At 44.0% G+C, this 14,693-nt stretch overlaps 1 pseudogene; it reads left to right on the forward strand.

Moving 5' to 3' along the window:
• The first annotated feature begins 4,931 nt into the window (after positions 1–4,931).
• LOC121270329 lies at positions 4,932–5,843 on the forward strand (annotated as a pseudogene).
• The last annotated feature ends 8,850 nt before the right edge of the window (positions 5,844–14,693 follow it).

Below are 14,693 nucleotides of genomic sequence, written 5' to 3' on the forward strand. Positions count from 1 at the left end.
ATGTTGGCTCTCCCCTTGCGAGGGAGGTGCTGTTTTCAGAGTAAGGAGGTTTTGCCTCCATTATAGCCCGAGGAGCTGAATGGCCTCCCTCTGTGCTGCCGAATGGCCTGTTTCTGTGCCCTATATCCTGTGTGGTTTCCAACAAGTGCCCTAGTTCCTTCTGCCAACATCCCTCATGCGAAAAACCGACAGATTTGTAATAGCAGGCAGACCTTTAAACAATAGTGAATAAAAACGGAGCTCATGAAATAGTTCATTATTGGAGGAAGTAAATAGGGAGCAAAACCCCCATTTAAAAATCATACCATCATAACTTATATTGACTTTCATCATTCTCTCAACCAAAATACACCCACTGACTCCCCCTCCCAAAGCGGAGCTCAAATTCAGTAGTGTTGTGGTCACTGTTTGCAAGGCAGTCATTGACTGTTGGATGATTAACAAATCCCCATGGTTGTCCCTCCTCTCTAACTCTCGCCTGGCCTGTTCCCGAGCCAGTTTGAAAATGTACTGTTCTAGAAAACCTGTCCTGACTGTGTTCTAGAAATTGAGACTGCATGTAGAGTGCTGGTGTAGTGTTGTGGGTTTAAACTGCCCACCCGTGTACATGATGGTGATGAGGAAAGCTCACAGGTGGCTCCTGAATTATTTCATGAGCCCCGTTTTTATACACTACTGTTTAAAGTTCTGCCTACAATTACAAATGTGTTGGTTTTTGGCATGAAGGATGTTAGCAGAAGGAACTGAGACACTGGTCAGAAACTACACAGGATTATACGGCACCGAAACAGACCATGGCCCAACCAGCCCATGCTGCTGTTTATGCTCTACTCGAACCTCCTCCTATATTCCTCATCCAAATCAATCATTGTAACCCCGCTATTCCTTTCTCCCTCATTTGTTCATTCAGCTTCCCTTAAATACATCTACACTATTCACCTCAACCACTCCCTGTAGGACTGAGTTCCACATTCTCTCCCACTCTCCGGGTAAAGGAATTTCTCCTGAATTCCCCATTGGATTTCTTGGTGACTCTCTTATATTGACAACCTCTGATTCTGCTCTTCCCCACAAGAGGAAAAGTTCCCTCTGTATCCACTCTTATCGAAACCTCTCATCATTTTAAAGACTTCCCTACTTCTCAATTCTAGCCCTCTAGAGATAAAGCCTGGTGTTTGTTTGCTTCTTTTTACGACCTCGCTAACTTGTGGCACGGTTTTCAATGATTCATAACCGAGATCCCTTTGTTCCTCTACTCCACCTAGACTGCCATCTTCCAAGTAATTTGTGACCTCTCTGTTCTTCCTACCGAAATGAACCACCTCACATTTATCTGTGCTGAACTTTATCTGCCAATTATTTTCCCATCCTGCAAGTTTATTGCTGTCCTCCTGTAATTTGTTGCAGCCCTCCTCAGTACTGACTCTTTCCCCCAGCACCCCCTGCCAATCTGGCGTCAGAGGCAAATTTAGAGATTGCGTTGTGAAACTATTCCGATAATCCCAAGACTAATATAGTGCCGGATAGTGGCAGAATAGGACCCCCTCTGCTATTCCCCAAGACCTGCCCCAGTTTCAGTAGTATAATGCAATCTTCCTTAGTTGAATATCTGATGAGAGAGTGATCGCCTCCAAGCTTTTATTCTCATTCACGGGACTTGGGCACCGCTGGCAAAGTCAGGATTTAATGCCCTCCCCTAAACTGCTTCTTGAGAAATTGGTGGCGAGCTGTTGCCTTGAGTATAACTGAGAGGCTTGCTAGGCCATTTCAGAGGGCAGTTAGGAGTCAACCATATTGTTGGGGCCTGGAGTCGCATGGGGACCAGACTAGGTAAGGTTGGAAGATTTTCTTCCCTAAAGGATATTAGTGACCCAGATGGGTTTTTACAATAATCAGACCGTTTCATGGTCACTGTCACTGAGACTAGCTTTCAATTCCAGGTTTATTTAATGAACTGAATTTAAATTCCCTCCTGCCATGTTAGGATCCAAACATACATCCAGGCCACTGGATTGCTAGCCTAATTACATAACCGCCCAGGCAATCCTGTTTTATAAAAGTCTGAAGGAGTTCTTCCAAATGACCCTTGTGACACCAGTTGTTGAACCACACATTCAACATTTTGATCTTGTCTACTCTGTGCCAATTTACTGATGGATGAGATAGTAATCTAGCGGTTATTACTTTTGTTTTTACTTTTTAATTTAGGTCCGAGCTGCTCATGCTCCCTGAGCAGAACCTCTTACACGATAATACCAATGTAGCTGGTACCTACATGAACCATGATAATTGGGCCCTCTCCCTCCCTCTCCATGTTACTCTCCAGCCCAAAGAGATGTCCTTAAATCCATTACTGAGCAGGCTGCACAGCATTCGGGACTAACACCCTTGGCTACTGTCCCTGACTTTCCCTACATTATGTTCTCTCTGCCACCCCCCACCCCAAACTTGAATGGTCCCCTGTAACTCGGTACCATGGTCACTTTGCTCATACGTCAAGCTGCTGTCCTCATGGCTCCAAGAATTTTTAATTTATTGGACAAGTGCAAAGGCTAATGCGCTTCCAGTGCTACCTTCTTGATACCCATACCTGTATCACCAATAGTCACACCCTCCCATCCCTGACCACAGACTAAATCTGATATTATGTAACTTAAGGCGAGTGTCTGTTTCCTGAATCAAATTGTCCAGGCAACTTTCTCCCCATTGTCCAAAGTTCAGGCTCCAGCTCAACAACTCTGAACTGAAGTTCCATGAACTGCACTTACTGCAGCTGTAGTTGCTGTGGATCACATTGGTGCCGATCAACTTCCAAATGCCAAGGCTGCAACACATCATATCAAGTCAATTCTGATCTGGAAGTTGCTCAATATCAGAGTATTTCCATCATTTTCTATTTTTATTGCATATTTTCAGCATCCACAATATTTTTGCTTTTCTTTGACCAGGGGAATGTTATATGGAAATCGTTATATTAAGAGATTGCGAAGCATGTCTGAGCTGGGAACTCATGGGTACAATCACACCACAAAAACACTGTCCACCAGCTGTATGTAGACAGAGATTCACTTGGTCATTCCATTTACTGACACAAGAACACAGTCACGTCAGAGGGAGACCATTCAGATACTATATATGTGCAGAGGGATCTATTCAGTATTTCCAATAGTTAACAATTCAGCTTTAAAAGTTCAAAGCAATTGTTATACAATCAATTGGTGATGAACTGTGTAAATGTTCTGTTTGCGAGAAAAGACACATTCGTTCACACCGCCTGCTAAGAATCCAGTGAGTTCACATTTGACATTGAGGGTTTTTTCCTGCTGTTAATCAAATCCACGATAGAACTATGAATGCTGTGTCAACTGACTTAACCATTTTATATCCAGGCTTCAAATCGTAATCGGACCACAAAAGATGATGTTGTATTCGATGAAACAGGTTGTCAATGGCGGTGCGGGTTACCCAGCATTCATCGAGAGGCGGAATGTCTCCTATCTGTACAACAGGCGATTGTTGCTCAGGCGCAGTACCGCTCTGACTGGAGCATGCGCAGTGCGGGTGTTGGGTCAGGTCGGATGGGCTGGCGTCGGAGCCGCAGGGAGACAGAAACTGACTGGAGCCGGCGGGTCGGGGGAGAGGCTTCAGAAACACCCGGTGTTGGCTGCAATCCCGGATCACAGCCTCCATGTCCCGTGTTTGCAGCTCCGGGGCTTCTTCCCGGTGACAGAGCCGGGTTCGGGGGAAGCGGCTCCGGGGCGGGAGATTCAGAAACTGCGGGGAGACCGCGGGCCGCCCGGGGGCTCAGAAACTGGGGGGACGGAATCAGGGTCCGGGTAAGACCCACCCGGGAGGGTCCCCCCTCCTGTGTCCCGCCCGATGGCAGCTGGGGTCCCGCCTGAGACCCCGAATCAGAGACACAGGAGCTGGAGAACTGAACCCAGGCAGAGGAGAGGGAGGGAGAAAACTGGGAGCGAAGGAAAGAAATGGTGGAGATGGTGAGATGGGTTTGGATTTCAGCCCAGGGAGGAGGGAGAGTGTGTGGGACGGGGATTTACAGCTTTGGGGCAACAAGAGGAAAAAAAATGTTTCATGGAAACTATAATTGTCTGTTCAGAATTTCTGTCCTGGATTTAACGTGATGACTTTTGTAAAATCGTTTTGCAGGGTATTAAACAGAGCTGACTGGCAGACAGAAAACGCAAAGCAAACATCACATCAAAATCTGTCAGAGGCACTGAATTCATCAGGACCTGAACAACATCAGCTTTTGAATGTGGAAGGAGAAATGTTTGTCTATTCTGTCTTTGGGAAAGGATTTCAATCATCCGTGTGACTGGAAAAGCCTCAACACACACACACACACCCGAGTGAGAGTGTTCCAGTGAACTGACTTTGGAAAAAACTTTAAGCAGTTACACAGTCTGCAAAAGTATCGCACCATTCACAGTGGGGAGAAACTGTTCACGTGTTGTGTGTGGACAAGGCTTCAACTAAGCGTCCAACCTGGAGAGAGACAAGGACCCCCACACCATGGAGAAACCATGGAAATGTGTGGACTGTGGGAAGGGATTCAATTTCCCATCCCAACTGGAAGTTCATCCGCGCAGTCATACTGGGAAGAGACTGTTCACCTGCTCTATCTGTGGGAAGGGATTCACCCATTTGTACAACCTTCAGACACACCAGCGAATTCACACTTAGGAGAGGCCATTCACCTGCCCTGTGTGTGGGAAGGACTTCACTCGGTCATCTCACATTGTGACACACCAACTTGTTCACACTGATAAGAGACCATTTACATGTTCTGACTGTGAGAAGAGTTTTAAATGCAGAAAAGATCTGCTGATACATCAACGTATTCACACTGGGGAGAGGCCATTCACCTGCTCTGTGTGGGAAGGGATTCACTCAATCATCTCACCTTCTGACACATCAACTTGTTCACTCTGACAACAATTTTTTTAATTGTTCTGATTGTGACGAGCTTTAAAAGCAAAAAAGATCTGCTAACACATCAATATGCTCACACTGGGGAGAGGCCATTCACCTGCTCCGACTGTGGGAAGGGATTCAGCCGTCCATCTGCCCTACTGAATCACCAGCGAATTCACACTGGGGAGAGGCCATTCACCTGCTCTGACTGTGGGAAGGGCTTCATTAATTCATCCAACCTTCTGATACACCAGCAACTTCACACGGGGGATAGACCGTTCACCTGCTCTGACTGTGGGAAGGGATTCATTCATTCATCTAACCTTCTGACACACCAACAGGTTCACACTGAGGAAAGACCATTCACTTGCTCCGTGTGTGGAAAGGGATTCACTTGGTCATCCAACCTATTGAATCACCAGCGAGTACACACTGGAGAGAGGCCGTTCACCTGCTCCGTGTGTGGGAAGGGATTCACTTGGTCATCCAACCTATTGAATCACCAGCGAGTACACACTGGAGAGAGGCCGTTTACTTGCTCTGTGTGTGGGAAGGGATTCACTCAGTTATCCAACCTGCTGACACACCAGAGCATTCACAATGGGGAGAGGCCATTTACCTGCTCTGTGTGTGGGAAGGGATTCACTCAGTTATCCTATCTGCTGAAACACCAGTGAGTTCACAGTGGGGAGAGGCCATTCACCATAATGCCTGTGGAAAGGCATTCACTCAGTCATCATACCTGCGAACACACCAGTGGGTTCATAAGCGACTGCAAGGTTTGGATTCTACTCCTGTTGATGCTGTTAATCATATCAGGATTGAATCATGTTCATTCTGACAGTCCTGACCTGTTGATGAGGTTCAATATTCTGAATAAATGTAAAATAAATCAGCTTTGTTTGTAGATTTTTGTTTTTCCCTCCTAAGTGTTTAACATCACCTGGCTGGAGTCAGAAAGGACAACCTGGGGGAGGATCGTACAGCAGGAACAGAACTTCAGCCTGGACACAGTCCTTCAGGGTCACACTGAGGGACCCCCAAACAACACTTTGGTCTTTCTCATCTTTCTTCACTGACGGCACAATCCCCATGTGGGTGAATCCTGAGGTGCGTAAGAAATGTGCCTCAGCTGCTTTTGCCCATGGTTCAGAGCTCCTGGACATGGAACAGAAGGCTCCTTTACAACTGGGTTTAGAGTCAGGAAGAACAACAGTGAATGGTGGAAACCTGCTGCCCAATCAGAGTTTGGTGTAAAACTGTGATCTGTTCCTGACTGAAAGTGAAACAGCAGGTTTAAGTTTCCAGTCTGAAAATGGTTCTTAATAAGTCTAAAATGTTTCAACGTGTTTGTGTGTCAGTCCCGAGTCACTGAATCGAAACACGCTGACATTTTTTGGGTTAAAATCTGCATTAAACTAGAAGCTGGAGGAGTTCACAGGAGGCTGTTAACTGCTGGGACAATAATACAACAGTTTGATTCCCAGATAAAGAATGACCTGCAGCGTTATGTCCAAGAATTCCCAGTTTTATTGATGTGCGCTTCCCACACACTGTCCTTTTAAATATACCTCACTCCTACCAGCCTTTAACTATCAGAAAGGTAACAGAGAGAAGGTTGAAGCTGTGTCTTCCCCTTTAGCTTCACAGTGTCAGGACCCCTTCGGTCCCTTTAAGAATAAGTGATTTGTTCAGCTGAAGATTCCTATTTGTAGTTTTCTGGGTGGTTTCCTTATTCTGATCATTCCTGGTGAGCCTTGGGTGTGTGTCCCTGGGCGCATAAGCCACCCCATCCCTGGGTGTGTGAACCTGCTCTATGTGGTCCTCACCTGTGGGCTCTCATGTTTCTCTCCATCTCCTTTATTCTGCGCCTCCTGCTTGAAGTTGCTGTTTGTGATATTATTATCTGGAAGTTTAACAGTAATGGTATTAACCAATGTTACTGTCAAACTGTACGTATAAAATGTCACCTTAGCTTCTTAAACATTTTAGTAGCAGTTTGGTTACAGTGACGACACTGATTTCAGGATCTCTATATTGTGGATTTCACCTTCAGAACCTGAGCATATTGACCAGGCTTCTAACCTCATCATGATATTCAAAATCTGCAATTGAAATCTGGCCTCAGTGATGGTGTCCATGAAACTATCATTGATTGTTGTAAAAACGCATCTGCTTGACTAATGTCCTATATGGAAGGAAATCTGCTGTCCTCACTGGTCCAGCCCACATGTGAGGCCAGACCCACAGCAATGTGGTTAATTCTTAATTGCCCTCTGAAATGACCGAGGAAGCCACTCTGTTCAAGGTCAGTTAAGGTTGGGCAACAAATGTTGGCCTTGCCAGTGACACTCACATCCCATCAAAGAATAAAACAAAATATATATTGCATGTGAAGATTCAATCATTTCAAGTATAAATTTAATCTTATTCATAGCTATTAGCAGCTATTAACTCTGTTATGTCTTTGATAGTTAAAGGCTGGTAGGAGTGAGGTACATTTAAAAGGACAGTGTGTGGGAAGCACACATCAATTTCTATTGACTCTAGTGTTATCTGGGTAATATTTGTGTCGAGAGGATGGGGTGAATCTTGTAACAATCTCCCAGAGATTAACTGGGATTGAGGGACAAGACTAAAGGTGAGCAATAGTGCATTTTACTTGACATGAGTTAGTGACAAACTCTGTTGTGTTAAAATTTACTAATTCACACTGGTGTTGTACTGTGTCAATTGCTCAGATAGATTGTTAATGTTAAGGATTATTTTTCCTGCAGGATTTTCTATTTAGCTTCCACCTGACCCACTGATGGTGTCAGACAGAATCTAGAACCGTCTCCTCAGTCGAATGGACTGCTGCAGGATCCTAATGGTATCCAATTAAAAATCTATCATCTGGTTAACAGACACAACTGAAACCAGCTCAACACAAAATGGTGTGTGTGAGTGTGTGCGCACGTGTGTGTGTTTGTGTCTATGTGTCTGATTGTGAGCACATCATTCTTCACATTTGCAATGTATTTCTTGAAGTAATTATCTTCATTAAGTATTTTAGTCTTTTATTTCCATTTATTTCTAATGTAATATCTTTGCAAATCTTTTAATAGCACTGACAGTTATCTGGAACGCATTCTCTGGGGTGCTGTTGTTTAGAAAACAATCTCACACTGACCGTTCAATTACCAATATGAGCACATCTATCCCCAAACTCACTTAACATCTTGAGTCCGCATGACTCTTCTTCAGAGCATGTGGTCTTCTTCAGTCATACGGACTCAAAACGTTAACTCTGCTTCTCTCTCCACAGATGCTGTCAGACCTGCTGAGTTTTTCCAGCATTTCCTGTTTTTATTGCAGATTTTCAGCATCTGCAATATTTTGCTTTTATTTCACTTAACCTCTTTCCTCCCTCTCTTTCAGACACATACTTAATCTCTCTTTCAGACTCTGTCTAAGTCATTTAACCTGTCTCCTCTCTCTCTCAGGTACTAAGTCACTTAATCTCTATTTCAGAGAGTGCCTAAACTCACTTAATTTTTTTCTCTCTTGAGAAAGAACCTAACATACTTAACCTCTCTTCACTGTCTGAGGCAGTGTTCAATGTACAGAGTTATGTACAACGTAACCTCTCTGTTTCTCTCTCTCATTCTCAGATAGGCCTCGATTCACTTTAACTCTCCTATTTTCTGATAACCGTTTTTAGGGAAAATTATTTATTTTATATAATTTCCTCTCATTTCTCCAAAGGTAAACCATCAGCTCATTTCCCCCTTCAGTGAATATGTTAAAACTCCAAATAAGCTCATGTGTTTAAACCTTTAAAATGGTAATAGAGGTGAATGTAATGCTGAGACCGGCAGCAATCTGTGTGGTTGTTCTTGATTCTGTCAGAGTGAGTTCACCTTCACAGGCAGGAAGACTGTTCACGGTGATAACATGAAACTGACGCCTGCTGTTTCATTCTCAGGTAACACAACTTCCTGTTTCTCTACTGCTGGTTCCAAACCGCACATCTCACTTCTGAGCAGAAAATAAATCCAGGGGCCACAATCTGGTGAGAACATCTGTCAAGGCAGCCTATATCTGGCCACAGAGTCAGGGCAGAGTCACACAGATCACATTGCAGTGACATTTACAAATGAGTCTGTTGTTTCTGGTCAGAATTTCCATTCCCGGACATATGTGGCCGTGTCTTTGGATCAGTCACTGAGTTCCCTCTGTTCTCCATAGCCAGGAACTGATAGTCTGCTCCCTTTCATTTTATATCATTCCCTCATATTATTCTGTTACTTGTTTCTTCTATTTCTCAGCTTTATCTCCGACTACCTCATCTTTCTGTTTTTTAAGTGTCTCAATTTTTCTCTCAGTTTTTGTCTCTCCTTTCCTCTATATCTCTCTCAATGTCAGTGTGTTCCTGTTTAATGGGGATGTTCAAAATCATGAAGGGTTTTTGATAGATTAAGGAAGGAAAAATGGCAAAAGGCAGGAAAAATGGCAAAAGGCATAAAATGCTGGAAAAATTCAGCAGGTCTGGCAGCATCTGTGGAGAGAGAACAGATTTAAGGTTTCCAGTCCAACATCATTCTTCTTTTGAGCAGGAAAAACAGGGGCTGTCCTTCTTAGATCAGAAAAGGTTAGGGGGGAATTTAATGGAGGTGTTCAAAATGGGGAAGAATTTGTTATAGTGTCGATAGGGAGAAACTGTTTTCAGATGCAGGACAGTTTGTAACCAGAAGACACAGATTTATGATTTTGACAACAGAATCAGAGGGGGTAATGAGGAGAATATTTTTACGCAGTGATTTGATGTGATCTGGAATGCACACACTGACGGGGTTGGAAGCAGATAAAATAGCAACTTTCAAAGGGAATTGAATCAATAAATGAAGAGGGGAAAATTGGCAGAGTTATGATGAATGGGACTAATTGGACGGTTCACTGATCTTTGTGACATTCTGAATTTTCCTCTCCTGAGGTTTTAACATTTGATCTTTTCAATCATAATGTGTCTCAAACAGAAGATTTAAAACGTTGGTTTCTACAAACTGTCAGATTTGTTTCCTGTGTGTCTATGTAACTTGGGAACTGCAGGCAAGGGTGAGAAGGAACCGATTCTTTTCAGTTCCTCAGATGCACCATTATCACCTCAGATACCAGAAATCTCTGGAGTTCCCCATGTCGTCATTGCCCTCCCCTTGGTGGAGTCAGTCACACGTGCCTCTGTCATGACATTTCCACTCCTATTTTATCACACACCTCCCTGTGACACTCACCATAACACAGAAATCCAAATATCATTGCTTCCTTAAACCTTGTCCTCCTATTTCAATCGGATCTTTATTCTGCCTCTTGCCTCCCTTAATGTAAGATTCCCTGCAGTTAAAGTGATCTCTGTTATTAAGAACTGGAGTCAGCCTGTGTGATTATTTTTACACCAGACTCCCGTCAGCCCCACGTGCTGCAGACGTAACTCCCTTCACAAACCCAAAGAGGAAGAGATTTTTTTAAGGAGTGGATGGGCACGTTAAACCTGCAATCATGTCCCAGAAATCCCTGCCTTGCTGGATGGAGCAACTGCACAGAATTGTCCTGTCATTCCCTTCACTCCTTCTGAGTCTAAGAAAATATTCGGCAAAAGAACAGAGACTCCCGTTTATAATGACACTGGGAGCATCGACTCAGATGATGTGGTCGAGTTTCTGGAGGGGGCTTGAACCCACATCTTTCTGACTCGGGGTGTGAGTGCCATCAATTAGTCAATGTTAATATCAGTTCCCATTCCACGAGACCATGTCTGTGTTATTACATTAAACCCATCCCATTCCCATTGCAGTGATCCTTGGCTCTGTTATTAGACATTAGGCAACACATTGACATCATATTATACCAATAGACCATGGCTCACTTACATAGCTAGATGAGACCCAAACTTTGGTTTTGGTGCACTAGATACTGACTGCATTATCATCACATTGGATCCAATGATGTGTTAACTAACACACTGCAGCCTGACTCGTTATTAAAACAAATACTGTATTTGTTACACTCAAGGTCAGCCAAACCTTTGCTGTTCTTCCTTTGGGCCCATCTGCACTCTTACTGTATAAGACCCTTGTGTTTGTAATTGTTACACTTAAACTATGCCACTTATTATTAGAAAATAACCTGTCTGTTATTCCAGTTCTGGTGTCTGTGTTTATTATTATCACTGGAAACATTTTTCCTGCTAGTTTTCAACTGGAACCTGTTTCTGCTATTTGATTGTCATATTTCCATGTTTTTAACTTCATTATTTAGTCTCTATGTGAATTTCCTTATGTAAATCATATTGCAATTCAGCCTTTGGTCTGAAAACCTGCTTCTTGAATAAAATACCGTTATTATAGGCCACAGTGTAGGATCATAAGCTCAGAATTACCACTTGGCAGGGTACAGGCTGGTAAACAGTGACTCGGATTGAACCTCACCATCACACAGCACCTTCATGAAAGAAAGGGAGAAAAATATGAGTGTTGCCTCCCTGTTGATGTTGATGGGCCATATTCTACCACCTGACACATTCTGGGTAGCATCATCTGCCATTGTCTTCAGATGGTACAGGAGCTAATGGAAGGTGTTCAGCTCATCATGTTTGTACCAGTGCTTTAGTGTAGCTATCGAATTAGTCCCACTTCCCTGCTCTTTACTCATAGACTTGGGTGTTTCTTCCTTCAGTTCTCCCAAGAACGTTGCTCTTGAATCTGCTTCCAGCACCCTTTCAGGCAGTGATTTCCAGATCACAACACACTGCTTAAAAAAAAGTTCTGAAATCTGTGTCCTCTGATTAGCATTTTTTCTGCTACTGGACACCCTTCTTCTTTCAGTTTGTCAAAGCCATTCATGATTTTGAAAACCACTGTTGCATCTTTTTTGAGAAGGTGGTGGTGAGCCATCTTCTTGGCCTGCTGCAGTCCATGGTGTAAGTTCTGGGTATTTTACGAGTCAACCATATTGCTGTGGGTCTAGAGTCATATTCAGGCCAGACCAGGTGAAGATGGCAGATTTCTTTCTCTAAAGGACATTAGTGAATCAGATGGGTTTTTTCTGACAAGTGACAATGGCTTCAGGGTCATCATGAGACCTGGTGGGATTTGAAACCCAGCCTCCAGAACATTAACTCTGGTCTCTGGGTTACTAGTCCAGTGACAATACCATTATGCCATCACCACCATCTGCTTAACCCTTTGCTCCAAAGAAAACAATCCCAGTTTCTCCATATAGCTGAAGCCTCTTACCCTTGGTACCGTTCTAGCAAATCTCTTCTGCACCCTCTCTAAGGCTTTCAAATCCTGTTTAAGGTGTGATGCCGATAAATGAATGCAGCACTCCAACTGAGGCATAGCCATTGGTTTATAAAATCAGTGTTAACTCATTGAACGTAAGCACACTCAAAATAAATTGTTTAAAATCTGCACTAAGAGATCGCATGGAGGAGTTCACAGGAGGCTTTTAACTGCTGCTACAATTGCATAACTGACATTCAATCCCCAGATAAAGAAGTGTATGATAACATCGTGGTTATCCATCAGTAATCCCTTCTGTCAAGTGTGATTCTTCCTTGTGGATGACTGGGTGCAGGTTGATACGTCAGTGTTAGTTGTGTATTCACAGGTAACTAATGTGTCCTATCTTAGCCTTGCAGGCTCTCCTTACAGTGAGGACATGGGGTTTGTTGGCCAGTAGAGTTGGTGATGGATTGTTGACTTGAGCAGCTGCTCTTGTTGATTGAAAAGTTCATGGATGATGACGTTTTGGAGGCGAGTGGGAATCTGCTTCCCAAGTGGTTCTGTTAATAGAGCAGAATGTCAGGTAGGCCTTGAGATTGTCTTTGAAAAGTTTCCTTTGGCCCCATGTGAAGAGCCTCCTTGGTATAGCTCTGAGTACAGTACCTGTTTGTCAATCTGAATTCAGGCATTCTGACGACATGCCCAGGCATAGTGGTTACATTACCGGATTAGCAACCTAGAGGGAATAATAATCTGAAGATGTGAGTTCAAAACTCATCATAACAGTTAGAGATTTTAAATTCAATTAATTCAATAAATCTGGAATAAAAATCTACTATAAAAGCTGTTATCAGTGATCATGAAATGAATAGATTGTTATAAAAATCCAACTGGTTCCCTGACATCCTTTAGGAGAGGAAACCTGCCATCCCAACCTCAACTGGTCTACAGGTGACTGCAGACCAACAGCAATGTGTTTGACCCTTTGAAATGGTGCATAAGCCACTTGGTCATATCAAAGCCGCTCGAAGAAAGCAAAATTCAATTGGACTGCAGCGGTTTGGGAAAGCAGGTCACAATCACATTCCCAAGGGCAATTAGGGATGGGAATAAATGCCTACATTGCCAGTAACATCTGCATCCTGTGATGAATGAAAAAAAGGAGCTGCAGCTTGTTTCCAGATTACTCTGTGTTATTGGTATGTGACAGCATAACTAAAAATACACAACCAGGAATATCCATCAGACAACAATCCTGACAGTTACTCACTGAAAGGATTCACTCAGTCACCCCATCTGCTGAGTTCACATTTGACTGGAGGGATTGGATTCCACGTCATTGCTGCTGTTTCGGTAAAACTTTGGGGGATTTGCAATTCACCATCAATTCCCTTCTTTTTGGTGGATAATGGAGGTTCTGTGCACTTGGGCTTCTGTCCAATTTGGTTCCTAATTTAAAAGCAATACACTGCGGATGCTGGAAATCCGAAACAAAAGCAAAAATTGCTGGACGAACTCAGCAGGTCTGACAGCATCTGTGGAGAAGAAGACAGAGTTAACATTACTACGGACTCGAAGTTACTATGGACTGTCTTCCTCTCCACAGGTGCTGTCAGACCTGCTGAGTTTTTCCAGCAATGTTTGTTTTTGTGTTGGTTCCTAATTTTATTGACTGCCCGACACTCGCCCCAATCCTCACATCTTTGCAAAAAGAAACATTCACTACTACCAATTAAGCCATTCTATGGCAAGGACTTTACCCAGCATCCCCCGCGGTGGTGAATGTCCCCTATCCCCGTCAAAGGCGAGCAGTCCGCAGCTGCAGTATCGCCCAGTGTTTGGAGCATGCGCCATAACCGATGTAGCGTCTTCTGTCTGTCTTCTCTTCAAACTGGTCAGGAAATGAAAACACAGAGGAAGGGTTGGAGGCGCCGGGAGGACGGACAGGGTTTCTAAACACCTCGTAAAGGCTCCAAACCTCGAATAAGACCCTGAGATACACCCCTTTGCAGCCCGGTTAACGGCCGCCATTTTGGTTCAGCGGGGACATGCGCGGACGTCTTGTTGACGCAAAGAGAATGGGCGGGGCAGTTCCCAACTGTGTCCCAGTGCCCGGGAGTTGCTGATATCTGGGCAACACATTTTTTAACAGCTTTACCCACTCCCAGGCTTCAGGTGATGTTCGCAGCCTACAGGAGTCCATGAGCCATGTATATGCTCATTGTGAGAGGTTACAGCCCCTGTATAGTTACCTGAAGGTCTGCTCCTCAATGTCTGGTCACACTTCAGACCCAGGCCCCTAATCTATGGCTGCCCAGTGTGGAGGGGGCTGGGTACATTGAGGATCTTCTCCTGGAGCTGCTGTTCAGCATGGTTACAACAACTGGTAGATCTAGGGTGGGTACGATCCTCTGGCTGCTGGTCAGTCTTCTGTGGTCTTGTCTGTTCCCTGGTGGCCAGGGCCAGGGAGGATGCAATGTCCATCAGTACAGT

The sequence above is a fragment of the Carcharodon carcharias genome, chromosome 27 (genome assembly GCF_017639515.1).
Source record: "Carcharodon carcharias isolate sCarCar2 chromosome 27, sCarCar2.pri, whole genome shotgun sequence".
Taxonomy (NCBI): Eukaryota; Metazoa; Chordata; class Chondrichthyes; order Lamniformes; family Lamnidae; genus Carcharodon; species Carcharodon carcharias.